This window comes from Haliotis rubra, unplaced genomic scaffold (assembly GCF_003918875.1).
Source record: "Haliotis rubra isolate DU_JTF1 unplaced genomic scaffold, ASM391887v1 Scf354, whole genome shotgun sequence".
NCBI lineage: Eukaryota > Metazoa > Mollusca > Gastropoda > Lepetellida > Haliotidae > Haliotis > Haliotis rubra.
The window spans coordinates 912,357-931,072 of NW_025767029.1; the positions used below are offsets into that span (position 1 = coordinate 912,357).

The 18,716-nt window shown below is 41.4% G+C and overlaps 1 long non-coding RNA gene across 1 annotated transcript; it reads right to left on the reverse strand.

Moving 5' to 3' along the window:
* Positions 1-461: 461 nt before the first annotated feature.
* On the reverse strand, positions 462-18,129 carry LOC124285188. The gene is made up of 5 exons (XR_006900751.1): positions 18,088-18,129; positions 15,577-15,723; positions 14,602-15,137; positions 12,232-12,234; positions 462-472 (listed from the first exon to the last, which is right to left on the reverse strand). It is a non-coding gene; the product is annotated as an uncharacterized LOC124285188 (long non-coding RNA).
* Between the last annotated feature and the right edge of the window lie 587 nt (positions 18,130-18,716).

Consider the following 18,716-nt stretch of genomic DNA (forward strand, 5'->3'; position numbering starts at 1 on the left):
CATATGCACGTGTTTGCATTGGCCTCAAGAATTGAAAAAACACTTTTAAACCACAGTTCTAACGGTACTTGAAATGCCACGATTGTCAAATGTTCAACGTGAACGTGCCGTCGGCATGTTGCAAGCGGGAAGATCAGTTATTGACGTCGCAAGAGCAATGGGATGCAGCCGTCGTACTGTGTATGACTTGCGAGGTCGTCTACAACAAACTGGCACCACTTCTGATCGCCCAAGGTCGGGTCGTCCACGTGTGACGTCACGAGCAGAAGACCGTCAAATCGTCCTACGTCACCTACGTGACAGATTTCTGCCGGCTACACGAACCAGGGCTGAGATGATTAGAGGTCGACTGTCCTCACAGACCATTCGAAATCGGTTGCGGGCTGCCAATCTCCATTCTCGACGTCCATATCGTGGGCCAATATTGACGCCGTTTCATCAACGTCAACGTCTGCTGTGGGCCCAACGTCACCTCCGATGGACCCAGAGAGACTGGAATCGAGTCGTCTTTAGCGATGAATCCAGGTTTACCCTCAGATTCGCGGACGGCAGGCATAGAGTCTGGAGACGACGCCGTGAACGGTATACAGGAAGTCGACAGATTCGGGGGCGGAAGTTGCATGGTGTGGGGTGCTTTCTGTGGGAACAACCGTTCCCGACTTCTGGTCATCCGTGGAAACCTCACACAGCTGCTGCTTACCGCGACCAGGTGCTCACCCTGAACTCGTTCCTTTCATGGCGGCTCATGGCCCAGGTCTACAGTTCCAGCATGATAATGCTCGGCCGCATACCGCGATGTTGACACGAAATTTCCTTCAAAACGCTGGAATCAACGTCATGGACTGGCCATCGAGGTCCCCTGACCTTAATCCAATACAGCACGTTTGGGATGCACTTGGGAGAAGGCTTCGTGGTCTTAGGAACCAACCTCAGAATTTGCAGGAACTTGGCGCTGCCTTGCAAGAGCAATGGCGCAGAATCCCCAACCACGTGTTCACAAGCATCAGGCAGTCGATGAGGAGACGGTGTTTGGCAGTGGTGAATGCGCGGGGCGGCCATACACGATATTGAACTGAGAAATTTCGCATTTTTATTCTTGTGACTTGACATTCTGTATACCCATGTTTTGGAACGGCGGTGTAGCCTAATGGAACTGATTATGGCACTGTCAGTGTATCGAGTACATCACACAGATCTCAGCAATGAAATAATAACAATTTAACCATCTTTTGTTCTTTTATAGTGCCCTGAAGAAAGAATGTGAAGTTTCTTTTTTGACTCAGTAGGCTCCTTGGCTTTAGTTCTATCTAGCCTATTGTGTCTGTCACATAACTGATGAAAGTAGTAATAGTTTTAGTTAATATGAATCATATCACTGCTAGTCGAATGCTCTTCGACTGGAAGCACTGGAAGGTCTTTAAGTTTCGATAAATTCATCACCAAACCTTTTTTCTTAGATTAGAAAATATCACTTGGGTATCATGAATCTCAAAACAGAAGAACCCTTTGTTCAAACATCTATCTTAATTACCTCTAACAAAAAATCATGAAGAAGATATGTACCAAACGGTGATACTTTTCACATGCACCGAAGAACAGAAACTGATCAGCTAACGTTTGAGATACATACGGCTAACTTTCATTGTGTTCTCTAGAGAACCGATGAAGATAGCAACTAAAATGTGGAAAATATAATTTCACTTGTCCCTCTGTTGTCTTTGGAGATACATTACTGCAATCGTTAGTTATAATCCACACTAATAGCCCACTTGTACAGGTACATTTTGGTCGAAATCGGACGGTTGGTTTCAGAGTTACGGGTGTTTGAATTGTATTTGAGGGCTAGAAATCGCCCCAAACGCAGCCAGAACACGTTTTTGACACGGGAGCGAATCGTTGAAATGCAGCCGGGGTCGCGGGGGTCATGTTCCTTTTAAGAAGTTCTTAAGAAGAAATAGTTCCCTCTTTAAAAGTCGGTATCTCAGTTGTCTTTAGTCTACGGTCAAAACAATTAGTGTTCTGGAATCACCAAGACTTTGTTATCTATCGTCCTGGGTGCCGTTCCACTAACCGATCTTAGCCCTATGCCAATCGTAAACCCCTAAAATCCCAATCTTAGCGTGACGTTACGGCGTACCGTTCCACTAACCAATCTTACCCAAGTCAATCGTAAAGTTAAGATTCAAAGTCTAAGTTGCCCATGACCAACTTAGGATAGCTAAAATCAATCGTAGAGAAACCAAAATGGTAGCTTTCCTATTCTATGTGAAAAATAAGAGCGAGCATTTCACCGTGAGCGTCCCCTAAAATTCCCCATGAAATGAATTTGTATATTTCTGTGATGTAAACAAACACTGCACTGAAGCCTTACAAATGTCAGGCCAGTCTGACCACTGTCGTCATGGGAACACAACCGAGCGAGTCGGTGTAACACATTTGTACAACATAACGACAGCCGTAAAGTGAACAATGTTCTGAAACAAAAGATACAAATATGTTTGATTTCACGTGCGCTTATTTGGTGGGGGATTCTAAATACAGGCCGCGTGTTATTCAAGACCACTGACAGATTCTACATACGTTATAGAGGATGCCTCCTCACGCCTTGTTTATTCTGATTGACAAGGTTCAGGCACTGACACAATTGACATTTTTAAAGTCCAGACTTAAAACCTGTTCTCAGTATATTAGTAATACTTATAATCTCGGCTGTAAATACTCTCGTGTAAATTATCTGTACATAGCGTTTTGAGCATGCCCCAGGATGTGGAATAGGCGCACTATAAATATGCATTTATTATTATTATATTATGCCTGATACCCAGCGTTCACACGCACTTGCACCTGAAACCAAGGTGCTCACTACCCTAATATTTTGCTCTAGGTTTTTCTACGCGTTTACACTTGGTTGGAAAAATACCCATGAAGGCCGGGTTAGAATATTGAGCTTCAATAACCCATGCTTGTCGTAAGAGGCCACTAACGGGATCGGGTGGTCAGGCTCGCTGACTTGGTTGACACATGTCATCGGTTCCCAACTGCGCAGATCGATGCTCATGCTGTTGATCACTGGATTGTCTGGTCCAGACTCGATTATTTACAGGCCGCCGCCATATAGCTGGACTATTGCTGAATGCGGTGTAAATCTAAACTCACTCACTCACTCAGTTGGTTCGTAAACTACTTCCATCATTTGCAAAGGGAGATAACTCGTGCCTCGCATTCCTCTATCTTTCGCACGAAAGAGTCTCGATCTAAGCTTGGATCGGATCGTAAGATCGGGACCGGCTACGATCGGCCTAAGATCGGGTAGTGGAACGGGTGTAACTTTTAGCTAAGACGATTGTAAAATTGGCGTAACTTGCTAAGATTGATCTTAGGTAAGATCGGTTAGTGGAACGGCAACCTGGCACTTTTTGTGCAGAATTTGCACAATCGTACTGGACATCAGTTAAACAAATATAACTGCCAAACGGTACATTTTAGCGACTTGACCCGTCCAAGCAAAATTGTAGGCATTTTGATTGCGCATCTGCTCAAGAACTTTGGCACTTATAAGATTAGTAGTTTTGCACATACTTGCTTTTGAAACTGAATTTTTAAAATAATTTTGAATTATCTGCCCTTTGCTATTGGGCCTAGAGCATTGAGATTTTAATGGGGAATATCTACACCTCGATGGGCATCTAGGTAACCTTTCTCAAGCGATTCTGTCCACTGGTGCTCTTTGTAGGGTTGGTACAAAATACGGCGGAATAATAAATAATAATAATAAAAACATTAACGATTACAATAGGTCTCCTGCCTATCTTAAATAAATCTGGACATGGTATATTTCCAACTTTCTTTTAATATCTGTACAATGTCATAATAGCCTTTTCAATCTCTACACCAAGAGTAGTTAGTGCTTTAGTCCAAATAAGGATAGGTGTTAACACAATACCCAGATTTCTAGATACAAACCATACAATTTCAATTTAAAGCAAATATCAATAGTGAACTGGCTAACAAATTCAGAGCACTGTCATTCTCCAAAATTCAATGTAAAATCACTGATTATGTGTTGAAATATGTTTGTATGCACAGCCCCAAAGTATAATAAAGTAACGCAAAAAGACTCCATTGTAGCATTTAATCAAACTTGTTAACTGCTGAATAATTGCTGATATCAAATTATATGATTATTAACATGTATCAGATCTATTCTAATATCAACCAGGGTTATCATGCTCAAAATAATCAATATATACTCTCCCAAAAAGAAACGCATCGTGAAAATAGCAATTTCATGTAGCAATGAATGAAAACGTGATTCATTTTACAAAAGGTTTTGCTCTGTTTATGAGTCCTATGGTGTTTATGTTTTGAAACATCACAACAAAACGCACCATCCGTAAAATACCCGTATTTAACAGCATGATTTCGGCGTGTAGTGTCACAGAATACACAATTCACATGCAATGCACGTGAAAGTTGGGGATCAGATAGTCTCAATGATTGGTATAAAAGGTTGATCGTTGCCTGTCGATTATTCACTGTATTTGGAATATTGTTGACGAACGCAAAATGCCACGTCTAAGTGAAGCCAACCGTCATATCGCCATTGGTTTGCTTGAAGCTGGCGTCTCAACGTGCAGTTGCCCGACGCATGAATGATCACCAAAGCACCATTTCACGGCTCTGGGAGAGATAGCGCCGGCATAATGCCCCTCGTAGTGGGCGACCTCGAGCGACCACTGCGGCGCAGGATCGCTACATCCGGGTACATCACCTGCGTCATCAAACAGCTACGGCGACCAGTACCGCTCCACAAATACCCGGATTGAGGAGGCTTTCTGCACAGACTGTCAGGAACAGGTTGAGAGAGGCTGATTTACGTGCCAGAAGACCTAATTTTGGCCCTGTGCTTCGACAACAACATCGTCGACATCGAGTTCAATGGTGCACCAACGTTCAGGCCTGGAACCTACCGAATTGGCGTAGAATCTGGTTCAGTGATGAATCACGATTTCTATTGGAACGACGCGATGGAAGAATGCGGGTGTACAGACGTCGACGTGAACGTTTCGCCCACGCTTGCGTTCCCCAGGTGGACAGATTCGGCCGACAAGATCACCGGACTTAAACCCGATCGAACATCTGTGGGATGCCCTTGACAGACGGGTGCGACGCCGTAACCCTCAGCCCCAGACACTTCAGCAACTCGCACAGGCACTACAGGCAGAGTGGGCTGCGATTGGGCAACACGAGATACTGAGACTTATTCGTTCGATGCCGAGGCGATGCCGTGCAGTTCTGGATGCCCACGGTGGTCACACGAGGTATTGACTTCAGCGCCACCACACGTCTCCATGTGACACTCAAACTGACTTTCCTCGAGTTGGTGCCAAAGACGGATAAGTCTGCATTCCCAGTGTGCAATTTCGCTATATTTCATTCACGCATAAAGCCTACAAGATGTTTCAAAATAAACATAAAAATACAGTTGAAATTCCTATATGCGTTTGGGAGAGTATACATGTATACCAAATGTATACACTGATACTGGCTTCAAGCCATAAAACTACAGTACTCAGGTCAAGTTTCAGTGGTAAAAGCTCAAATAGCGCAATGTACATCTGTATTAAATGTTAATCTTCAAATATATGTACTTTTAAGGCAATGTATGTATTTTTATGGTAGTGTATTAGCATACTGATCATACTGTGTATTATTATATATTCATTTTAGTAAAATAGTGGGTCAAATTCACTGTATTCAGCAGTATAATTGTGTGTTTTTCTGTACAGATCATTTGATTCCCCATGTTTATTTTAATCATAAACATTTCTGAATAATATTGGTAAAACCTTTTCATGTTGTTTTACAAACCGATTCAGACAACATTCTTCGAAAAAAAGTGTGTACATGGATGGATCTGTTTAATTTTATTACAAATTATATGTACCAAAGTAACTCAAGATAAGGAATATATTTTTCTGTATTATGTTACTGAGAGCCGATAATTTTACAAGCACACCCGCAGTTAAAAAACAATGGTTTGAACTTTATCAATTATTTCCTCATAATACATAAGAAAAGAATTAGATAATAAATGGCTTTTTCAGTGTGGAAGCGTTAGGGCAGCAGACCCTGGGAACCAGGCTGAGCCGTTTTCTGTTTCCGAGTCATTAAAATATCCACGGAAACTGTCGATGTTTATCGAAGAGAGGCCAAACAGTGATTCGAACCCCTGTGGTTATAATACATACTATAGTCAATATTTTAACAAAGCGCGACGCGCGACAATGCGACAACGCGACATTTCATCAAAATGTCGCGTTGTCGCATGTCGCGTTTTAGTAAATACGTTATAATACATACTGCACTCAATATTTTAACAAAGCGCGACACGCGACGCGACAACGCGACATTTCATCAAAATGTCGCGTTGTCGCATTGTCGCGTGTCGCGTTTTAGTAAATACGTTATAATACATACTATACTCAATATTTTAACAAAGCGCGACGCGCGACGCGCGACAACGCGACATTTCATCAAAATGTCGCGTTGTCGCATTTCATCGCGTCAAAATGTCGCGTTTTATTAGTTACGGCGGATTTTATAAACTATCACAAGCATGATTACTTTTCGATGTTTGGAGGGATTGGAGTGGGAGTGGAGTGGAGTGGAGGGAATGGAGGAGTGAGTGGAGCGGGGGAGTTGAGTGAGTGAGCGGAGTGGAGCGGAGTGAGCGGAGCGGGGGGGAGTGGAGTGGAGTGGTGAGTGGGTGGAGTGGATTGGAGCGGAATGAGTGAGTGAGAGAAGTGAGTCAGTGAGCGGAGTGGAGTGGAGGGGATTGGAGGAGGAGTGGAGAAGTGGAGTGAGGGAGGGAGTGGAGGAGGGAGTGGAGAGTGGAGGAGTGGAGTGGAGTGGAGTGAGTGGAGCGGAGTGAGTGGAGTGGAATGAATGAGTGAGTGAGTGGAGTGGGAGGAGATGGAGTGAGTGGAGTGGAGCGAAGTGGAAGTGGTGGAGTAGAGTAGAGTAGAGGAGTGAGTGGAGCGGATGAGTGAGAGGTGAGGAGTGGAGTGGGGTGGAGTGGAGTAGAGTGTGGAGTGGAGCGGAGATGGGAGCGGAGTGGAGCGGGGAGGGTGAGTGGGTGGGAGGGAGGGTGAGGGAGGGAGGGAGGAGGGAGCGAGAAGGAGCGAGCGAGCGAGGGTTGATTTCTGGCACTCTAAGGGTACGCAACTCTGCCAAGCGATTTGACCGCTTTTAAAATCATAATCATAACATTCCATTTGTATGGCGTTTTCCCAAGAAGAATATCACGTTCAAAGTCGACCAAAACTGTATTTGAGGTGGCGGATGGTTCTACCTGGTATCTCATTCTACCTGGTATCCATCCACTGCTGGCTGAACAAGTTCATCAGCGTCGGACAGGACTGTACCAAGAATCTCTCTGAGGAGCCACACTGTGGAACATAGTGACACATTCGTGGACATCACTTGATGTTTCTGCCGATGTGGCCTGAATTTTAACAATATTTGAGTTTTTTCACAAACTGTGAGCTTGATATGGGTGAAATGTCCAAAGTGATGAGTGTGTATGGTACTGGGATTAGAACCTATGATCAAAGTTTTCTGGTGTGACTAAGAGACACAACTCTGCACAGCAAATTGCCCCACCTTGAATGACAGGCGCACCGTGTGCCGTCATTACAATGAATAGTAGCGCTAATAATTTGTCTTGCTGCTAAAACACACTTGATTGGCCAAATACATTTACAATATATACAATAATTTTCAAAGCAACAATGAAAGATTTCCATTAAGTTCAAGAAAAGCAGCCCCATTATCATTACGCGTACTACTTCATTGTAAAACCATTGGAGGTAACAAAGACCAGTGAAGTGTGAAATAGAGTATAACATTTCCTGCGCATGCGTAGACTCATTGACCTTCTACGCATGCGCACCGGTAATCGAAAGGGCGAAAACGACACGCGACAATGCGACGTATAATATGTCGCATTGTCGCGTGTCGCGTTTTAGTGAATTTTTAGGCTTCTTTTACACATGTTAGATAGGGCGACGCGCGACAACGCGACATATTTTGACCTTGAAAATTGTCGCTATGTCGCGTGTCGCCCTTTGGAGGAATAGAAAAATATTATTCAAAACGCGACGCGACATCGCGACAATGCGACAAATGGGCGAAATGTCGCGTTGTCGCGATGTCGCGTGTCGCGTTTTGGTTTATTTTGCCTCACTTTACTTGTTTTTGACAACGCGACAATGCGACATAGCGACAATGTCCCTTCTAGGATTCCATAGTCAACACAATATATTTGGAAACTGTTTTTAAAAGGTTTTCAAGTCAGTATAGGATAGATTAGTGATGTATGAGGTAATTTAAGTTAATCATCTGATGTAAACAATTTTACACTTAGAATGTCAAGATATTTAACTCTGAATGAAGAGATGTGGATTTTGTTAGATCCACAAAAGAAGTTGGATATATAGAACGTTTAATAGGATATGTTGGGGATACATTGATGTACATTGTCAACCTAAAATTATATGAACTTGTTAATTTTGCTTCTTTTGATATTAGCATATCTACACCTTGCAAATTGATATTTATTCTTCTATTTTCAAGCCTTATTGTTATCAAGAGTACAATATCACTTAGAAAGTTCCTGATTTTTCCCTTTAATTTCTATATTTCCAGCATTCCGTTGGGGCAGTGTTGGCTAAAAGAGTTTTAAATAGTACATAGTAAAGCGCCAATGTACATTATGTTTTGGTCTGGACATATTTCACCTTGCACACATCAATTAACAATTTATTAACAATACCCCACTAAATAGTAGCTGCAAACACATTGTCAATAGAAGAATGAGATATTAGTTATAGAGGTCCGCCTATGACCCCATTCAATTTCGTGTCTGCCAGAATGACCCCACATTAATTTTTTTGAAAATCCAAATATTTCTTTTCACATTATTTTTCAGAATAATGGACAATTCGTAGTTCTATACATATAATATCAAAGCATAATGCATGTAACATTCAGAAAATAGGTTATAGCTTTCACATGAGGATTTCTCGGAAATATAGGCAATGATAGCATGAATTTAGTGTGCATTCCTAAGAAATGTTATTAATTCAATGTCAATGTTTTCTATAAGTCACAACTGTTATTTAGTGAAAGAAAATCTTTTATGTCCAACCCAAGCTAAGGAAATACGTCCTTCTCTCGCTTGTCTCTCTACTCTTACAGATTTCATAAGTTCTTCTGCGATTGAAACTTTTGTTGTCACTTTTCAGGTCAAATGATCAGTTTTGATTTATTGAACTTCGTGCTTATTGACAGTGGTTACAGTTTATTTTTCCTCAAGCTTAAGGAACATTGGACAGTTTTCCTTTCTCCAGCTAGCGATATTGTTGACGAATGCTTGTTTGTACTGATTGTTTATTGTTTTCTAACTTTCAGAAGCTGGAAAGCAGGAGGAAGGTCCTGACAACGATTGACTGGCCGGAGAAGAAACAGAAAGTTATTCCTCTCTTGGGGAAAGAGTTAACATTTCTCAAATTGGAAAACCAAATAATATGGATTCATCTACATTGATGAGTTTAAGAAAACATCCCGTACTCACTACTTTTTATTCCCTTATTGCTTTTAATTATTTACGCATTTTGAAAATTCAGTTTTATTAATGTGAACATTCCAAATATCAGTTGTTTATCAGCAAATTGTTGAATGTAAATAAAGCTATCATGACTTTGTGTTTTATTCTGTTATTTGTCATCCTGACGGTTTTACCATTGTGCAATTGTATAAAATACCTGATTTGGTAGGTGTGTTGCATGAAACACAACCTCTTTTCTGGAGGAGCGGGTAAGGGGGCCAGCACAACAGATACAGTTTCATGGAAACCAGGTTATAACCTGGGAGCTAGTTTGGAAACAACAATAAACTAAGCGCCAGCAGGTGCCTCCATGAACGAGTAGGCAAAGTCCCGACATGGATCCGGATACTATCCAGATACTGGTGCAAAATGTAGTTTCAGTTTTAATGGAAACTAGGTTATAACTTGGAAACTAGGTTGAAACCTACAACTAACTAAAACATGTAAACCAGGTTGAAACCTACAACAAACTAAAACATGGAAACCAGGTTGAAACCTACAATAAACGGAAACATGGAAACCAGGTTGAAACCTACAACAAACGAAAACATGGAAACCAGGTTGAAACCTACAATAAACGAAAAAACGGAAACCAGGATGAAACCTACAGTAAACGAAAACATGGAAACCAGGTTGAAACCTACAGTAAACGAAAACACGGAAACCAGCTGGATCTGGCTTGGAGGAGTGGGTAATGAATCGCACTGGAAACCAGCCGGAAATGGTGCAAAATTCAGTTTCAGTTTTCATGGAAACCACAATGAAACTATAGGAAACTACATGGAAACCAACTGGAAATGGTGGTTTCCATGTCGTTTCTTCTCAGTTTCAGGGTTCCGGAAACCAACTTATTTTGTAGTGCAGGTAGACCAGACAGGAGTACCTTTAAATAAGTTCATTGAGACAGAATTGGGAAGGATATACAAGACACCAATGCCGTTGTTTAGTTACTGCAATCTTACTGCTTGGAGATAGTGAAGTGGTTAAAGGACCACAATTCCAGCGTAATATGCCATTACACTTCGTATTGCCTGATAGACAACAACATATAATTACTTTATGTACACCAGACCAGCAGATGTTAATGTTGGAAAATAGAAACGACAAACCCGTTCCACTTCCGTGAGTTAGCGAGTCCATAATGAATATATGTAACAACTTTATGGATACACACTTTTGTTTATTTGCATTATGCGTACAGAGGTTTAAACTTTTACACTACTTCATAAGACATTAAGTAAAACGTGTACACCATTGATGTTCGTGAAATAGGAACAATTACTAAATATTACGACAAAATTACATTCACTTGTAATATTGGAAGTACAAAAAGGAAAAAAATATGTTGCAACATTGAATACATATAATTGATGAAGAGTTCCCTAGGGGCCAGACGATAACCTTGATATGTTCACATTTTATTGTGAGAAACTCCCATCCCATCGTGCAAATAGCAGCAAGTTTCATATGTCCCCTGAAAGTCAAATGGCGATGTTCCCATCAACGTCACATGGGTGTATTTGTGTGTATGTGTGTGTGCATGCGTGCGTGCGTGTGTGTGTGTGTGTGTGTGTGTGTGTGTGTGTGTGTGTTTTATGTTTGTGTGGGTATGGGTGTACTTGAATGTATCTACTTCTATTGTTTCTAATGCCAAGGTTTGTTTTCAATAAAGGCACTTATCTTACTTTCATGTAAAAATACTTTAATTTCATTTGTCAATGACGCTTTAACAAGTTTCCGTGTCCCCTCCCAGGAGGGTGACAACTGGATAAAATATTACCCGCTGCCACGGTAACCGCCAAACTCCCCGCCGAGAAGCTGTATCGCTAACAATCGTATGACGTCAAAATGTGATGCATGCAGTGCCCGGAGTTCGAAAACCGTTCGATTAGCCGTTTTTAGAGTTCACTATGTAGACATTTATTTCACAGACTTTCACTGCTTTATTTAAACTATTTTATACATTGAATCGTTTGCACACTCAACTTAAAACATAATTAACCTTTTTTAATGGCAGTTTTAAAAGCTTGTCAGAATATGTTTCACTTATTTAAAAATCCAGTCGAGAGGCAGACGCCATTTTGTTTTACATGTCATACAGTCGGTTGCGATCTTCCAAATAAAATAAAATGATATTTTGTACATTTAACATGGCGGTGAGATAAATACGTTGTAAGCTTCTCCCCTCTGGTAACACGGTCTGATGTACGCCTCATTGTAGCAGTGTTATCCCTCGCCTACCGGTTCGGGTAACACTGCTACAAAGAGGCGTACATCAAACTGTATTACCCTCGAGAGAAGCATACAACTTATAATAACATCTTAATATTTCTTAATGGATGGTGTATCTACACTCATTCATAAATCACCCGGAGATTTTATAACGAATTAAAAGATGATACAGAAAAATATTACATATCAAGCAAAAGCTGAGTTATCTTTTAGGCAAGAATGTAACAATGTATATATGCATCTTTCACTAATGATAACAGAAAAGAAAACCAAAAGAACACCAATACAGCAACACTACTCTAACAGCGCACAAAATGCACGTTACATACAAACTGTGAAAAGTTCAAGCTTACACTGGTCAATACATGCATGTCCCTTTTGTATATTGTTATTGTGTGGGACTCAATATTTGACAAATATTCACATGGATAATAAAGATATTGCTATTAATGCGTACATGTGGGATAAACAGGTGTGGTTTCATATACAGCCGACACAGCAATACCTCCTTACCGGAAACATTTCTGCCTTACGAAGGAAATGAGAGGAATCATAAATTTTAATGGGGTCACGGCATATTTTGTAAAGAAACCGAGGAAGAGAATGTATGTCTGGGTAAAACCAAAAGCAAGATTATTTGTTTTCAATATTTTCGGAAACAAATGGTTATGAAACATTCCATATAATAAACATTCAGACGTCAGCTTCTCAATAACGATGTGAAAAGACAAAATTGAGTTTTAAATTATCAGTCAGTCAAGTGCTGACACTGACACACGTGAGGAAAATGTTCTTCTGACTTGACCTGGAACATGTCAACACAATAAACATGTAGATCCCACCACGTTTGGCAGAGTCATAAAATAGTGTCCCAGTTTTCCAAAGACACCGGACATGGGGACACCAGAAATGGGTTTACACATTGTAGGGAATCGAACCCGGCGTGACGAACGAACGCTTTATCCACTAGGCTACCCACCGCTCACATATCATAAGAAACAATAATAACCTATCCTCGCTAGCACACATGTGAAAGTACATACATTCCCTCTTAGCTTAAGGACGACCTTAACCTTTGATGGACAATGGCCACTGACATTTGATGAACTACATGTATAAGAAATTTAATTCCTTTAGATACACCTTAGCAAACAATTACTCACTATATTTTATTTAAACATTCTTTGTAACCTTGTGGCGATCTCAAGCCTTCAAACTGTTATATTTTTTATAGTTTCTTCTTACAATATCTTTTTGAAATCAAAGAGTGTTCTGTTACTATAATATACGTTCTACATATTTTCATAAACCTTGTTCTGAATGACGCTATAGTCATTGCTCGCCTTTGCCTCGACGTTCAGCCTATCATAGTCGTTGTTGTAGATGTTGCGGCCACTAGCCTGCTCGGATATGGATGTGTAGTTGTCTGGCGGCTGTGTAAAGTTCCTGTCCACTTGGGTTGATGTGTCCTTCTTGACTTTTACTTCATCCTTCTGAGAGAGTTTATCCACTGCAACCTGCGAGGTGCATGGCATAAATGATTTGGTTTCTTGTAGATGCTTTGTAGAAAGAACGGTGGATATTATAAAATACGAAAAGTATCATGTCAGTGACTATCTATATTCACTTAACTCCCTTGTCTTACCAGGCCAACGTGTAATTCCACTGCAAGAATCAGCATGACACATACTCCAGCAACTAAGCCAATTATACCAGCTGTTGTGGGAGTGATTGCCGAAGCCCTCGGTAATTCTGTAAAATAAGAGAAGTAATATAATTTACTATATAAGTGACGTGAGGCGAAATGGATTGTAACTAAGCGACCACGATGATTCCACTTATGTACCAACATGTACCGCAGTTAAGCATGAATACCCCACTCAGACACATTATACTGACTCCGAGCCGACCAGTCCTTGTTGTATCCATTAATGCCGAGCGCCAGGCAGGGACCAACAAAGTACCATAACGTCTTTCGGTATGACGCAGCCGCGGATGGAACCCTCGACCTTCCGCTACGTATACCCGGGCGGACGCTCTAACCACTACACCACGGAGGCGGTACTTGCACTTGTTCGAACCGTAGCCAGGTATGTAGTGTTATACGGATACGATGCCGAAGGTTGACATATATACTCCAGTCAGACTGATTAAACTGACTCCTGCCCGCCCTGTCGTTGTTTTTATCCACTTCCTCCCTCCGTGCATACACAGTCACAACATTGAGAATGACAACCTTTGTTTCTGGTAGTTACGGTATGTCGATGCCACACGTATATATTCCAAACGTCAAGTCGAGAGAATAGTGATCATTTGTTATACGACAGAAACAAATAACACATGGCATAAATATATACGTAGTGACGAAAACACCATGGAATGGATGGTATTGTTTGTACACAGATGGCTACATTGAGTTACCTTGTGTACAGTGGCGCAATGCCCAGCCTTCTTGACACCCTCCACTGCAGGCACCATCTGCAGGACAAAGTGAATCACAACCTGCATATTGTTTTGTACCAGTTCAACGTTAAACGTAGTAGGGTTTGGTTCTTCATGTAACTCATTGATAGTGGGCCGATATTACTAATACGTAGAGAGATTGAACTATAAGCTCCTTCAAATCAAGACAGTTTATATCAATATATTATCAATAGATCTAAATTGATTGTCTTTCACTTATAGCCTTCCACACTCACCTGTCTGACACAGGGGCGTTTCCACCCTGCCTGACATCCATCTGGACAGGTTCCAGTGATGTGGTGACATGTGATGTTATCAGCACAGTGGCCACAGACAGAGTTACAGTTGGCACCATACTTTCCCCTGGGACACTCTGTGTGGAATATCACATAGCAGATACGATTCATCTCAACATATCAACACTGAAGTTACAGTTGATGCCATACTTTCCCCTGGGGCACTCTGTGTGGAATATCACATAGCAGATACGATTCATCTCAACATATTAACACTACAGTTACAGCTGGTACCAAACTTTACCCTGGGACACTCTGTGTGGAATATCACATAGCAGACAAAATTCAACTCAACATCTCAACACTACAGTTACAGCTGATGCCATACTTTCCCCAAGAAACACTAAATGGGGAATATCAGCATCCCGCCTCACACGCAGCGCCACAGGCCCCATCAGCAGGGCAGGAGGAACTGTTACAATGCCTGCCTGCACATCTCAGGGAACAGTTAGTTCCGTAACAGCCATCTGGACAGTCTGAAGAGAAATAGAAATAAAATCGCTATGAACACTTATATACAATGGATTGAAATTTATCCAGATAACATCATAAAATTAATGACATACACTGAAAATTTCATTTCAAAAGCAGTCCTTTCAAAGGGTTAGAATGCTGAACCTAACAATTGTAAATATGCTTGAAAAGTACCTTAACTTAGGCATTGCGTGTAACGTTATCATGGAGCTTCATCATTTTCTTGTAAACACAGTGCAATGGACACAAGTCTCTCTAATCGACTAAATGGGTACAAATAATCCCAACACAAACTGTCGAACTTTCAGGAGAAAATGTTAACGTCACCTCCTTAAATCATGTTTATTGGACTATGAGTACAAAATGAATTTCTATAGAAACACGACACGGCAGTCATGAAATGCACGAAGTCAGTACATTATCAGTAAAAACGAAACATACTTTGTAAACAGTCATCTCCAGTGAAACCAGTGACACAGCCGTCGGGACACTTTCCAGTCACGTGATCACATTGGTTAGATGGCGTCTGACAGTGACGGTTGCCGCAGGACTTGCGACATCCTTCTCCGTACATCCCGTAGACACACTCTGGAATCAATGGACTGTGTGTCAGGAAGTGTATAGTCAGCTACGTTAAGGACAATGGAATGGTTCACGCTATATGTAACATTTGGGGCACAGGATGTATACATTGCTACACTGACTTGCTGGATTCATGATATATTTCATACGCCTGTTTCTCAATCTTTCTAGTTGCAAACTCAAATCATGTAATGTAGCCTAAGAACTGACCGAGATACTTCGCTAACCATGATACCAAGGATTTTCTGAAGCAAGAGCAGTCTCAACTTGGTTGATTTTTTCACAACAATTAATATTTATAGAGAAAAATATTCGTAAACACACCGAGTAAGTTCACATACGCCTACATGTATTATACTACATGTATTCCAAAGATATGCATATAAACATATAGCGTCTGGTGGTGATGCTCGACATTGTAATTATGCAAGAAATTTCATAAGGAACCTAGTCTAAGAATGAGGGAAGGGAAACAAGGAATAAAGTATCATATTAGGTTAACTTCAACCCGGCTTAAGGCCACAATGTTATTCAACAATGACACTTTGCTCTCTACAGTCATTACTGTTTGGGGCCTGTGAAGATCCGGGTTAATATTGATCTTCAGCGTCCCATGCTTGTCGTAAGAGGCGACTAACAGGATCGGGTGATCAGGCTCGCTGACTTGGTTGACACATGTCATCGGTTCCCAATTGCACAGATCGATGCTCATGCTGTTGATCACTGGATTGTCTGTTCCAGACTCGATTATTTACATACCGCCGCCATATTGCTGGAAAATTGTTGGGTGCAGCGTTAAAACACCATAGTTCATAAAAATTACAATGTTTTACCCCATCTATCTTCTCATTGTGACGTAGTAAGCGGGACCAACACAGTCCCAATACCAACTTACGTCAGTTGATGGAGATCAATGTTCCCGATGCGCGTTCTGTCACGTGACTACCATTATTTTTGTACCATTTCGACCATTATTCCCCAACTACAATAGCAATGGCTGCTGTCGTCCTCAATTCAACACTTGTCTTTTCGTGTTCCGTTGTCCACAATCCTGAACTATAAACCGAGGGCACCGATATGAACGCTCGTGGGCACAATTGTGATTTCAACAAGTATGGAAACTATTATCACTATTGAATAAATTGTTGGTTGTTGTTTGTTGTTTAAAATGATGCTCTCAGCAATTTTCCAGCTATATGACGTAGAACATTGAGTGTGGTTCAGACGTTCCAGTGATTAACATCATGAGCATCAATGTATGTAATTAGTATATAATGTATCCACAAATTATTTCTTGCAAAATGTCTTTCACTGTAAAAGTCCTGAGAATATGATACCCTTTGCTAGATATAAATATAAACAGAGGAGCAATGTCTGTTTAAGGCATAACAATGAGAACACTGTATACGCTACATTAATATAACACAATCAGTGGTCGGATATACAAAGAAAGGCGGGGATTATATATATATATATATGTATATATATAGGGAAATATTGGGATATATACTATTCAAAAGAGAAACGCATAACCCAGAAATCTGTTGCGAAAATGTTGTATTTTCAAACATGCATAACTCGTCCACAAACAGACTTTGGTACATGAATATTTGCAGCAGTTTAGAAGGAAGAAAAATGTCTATACAACCAAGTGGATAAGTTTAGGCAACGGAGACGTTGAGTGCCATGGAAACGACGTAGCAAGGGCCCGACGTCGGATCTCCTGTCACTCAGTCCAATTTCTCTCAACCTGTTCTGTACAGTTTGACCGGATGTCCTCCGAAGTCCAGACACCCTGGCTGCAGTGCTCTCACCCGTGGCAGTACGATCACGCAAATGTAGAACCCGGATGTACCGATCTTGGGCTTACAGTGGTGACTCGAGGTTTTGCCTGTACGGGGACGGTCATTTGTTATGCCTGTTTGGTTGTAACGAGCTGCAAAGCCGTGATATCGTGCTAAGACTACCAATCTTCTGTTGCCAGGCGTCTGATTGTTAATCTCCAGCGTGCATTCTTTCAATGGCGATGTTCGGTGTCGCAACCTCATGACGTGGCGAAGTGATTGAACCTTGAAACTCCTTCAAAACGAATGCCGATTTCCGAAAGTTATCTGGATTTTATAGCCAGACAGTGCATGCTTTCTTTGCTGCACAATTTAAACTGGAAGGTGATTTCTGTTGCGTTGTGGCGATGCCTTTTTAATCCTTGTAAGAAATCTCATCAAAATCAACATTTTCAGGTGCATTGGGGAAAATCATGTTATCAGCACTTTGTGACATATTTTGACGATTGTTTGAACACAAGAGGTAATTAATAGATTTTTAAAATACAAAATGCCTATGGGTTTCTTTTTCTGGACAGAATATTACCTTGTCTACAGCCAGTTCCCTGATATCCAGCCGCACATCCACCGATTGGAGTCCATCTTGCAGTGACGTGTATCCGCAGGACTGGTCACAGTTGGCTCCATAATACCCAGAGGCGCATGCTGGTAAATACAGAAAGTGAATCTGTTCGTAACATCAGCGTGTCAGGTTGATGCTGAAGGAAAACCTGAAGTGATGCAGGTCTGAGACGTTTCTGACTTTGCAGCTACCTTCTGTTCATACAGAATTCTTATCTAAAGTCTGAGAATCAAGGATAGAAGTTTCTGACAAAGGGGCGCAACTAAGCGCATCTGTAGCACTTAAGTGTTCGTGCTGGAACGTTCACCTCACATTCCATCTCAAGGATATATATTTCAGGCAAAGGGGCGCAACTACGCACATCGGTGGCACCTGGAACGTCACCTCACAGTCATAATGCAGGTTTATCATTCTTGTGCAGTGTGTCAGCGTTACAGGCAGACTGGCATCACCCAAGACAGACCACGATCAGGCAGAACACATGTGACAACCCAACAGGAAGACCGCCATCTGAGTACTTTTCATCTGCGCAACCGGCGGCAACGGCTGTAAGGCCATGTCATTAGTCGACGTACCGTGCTACGACGTCTACG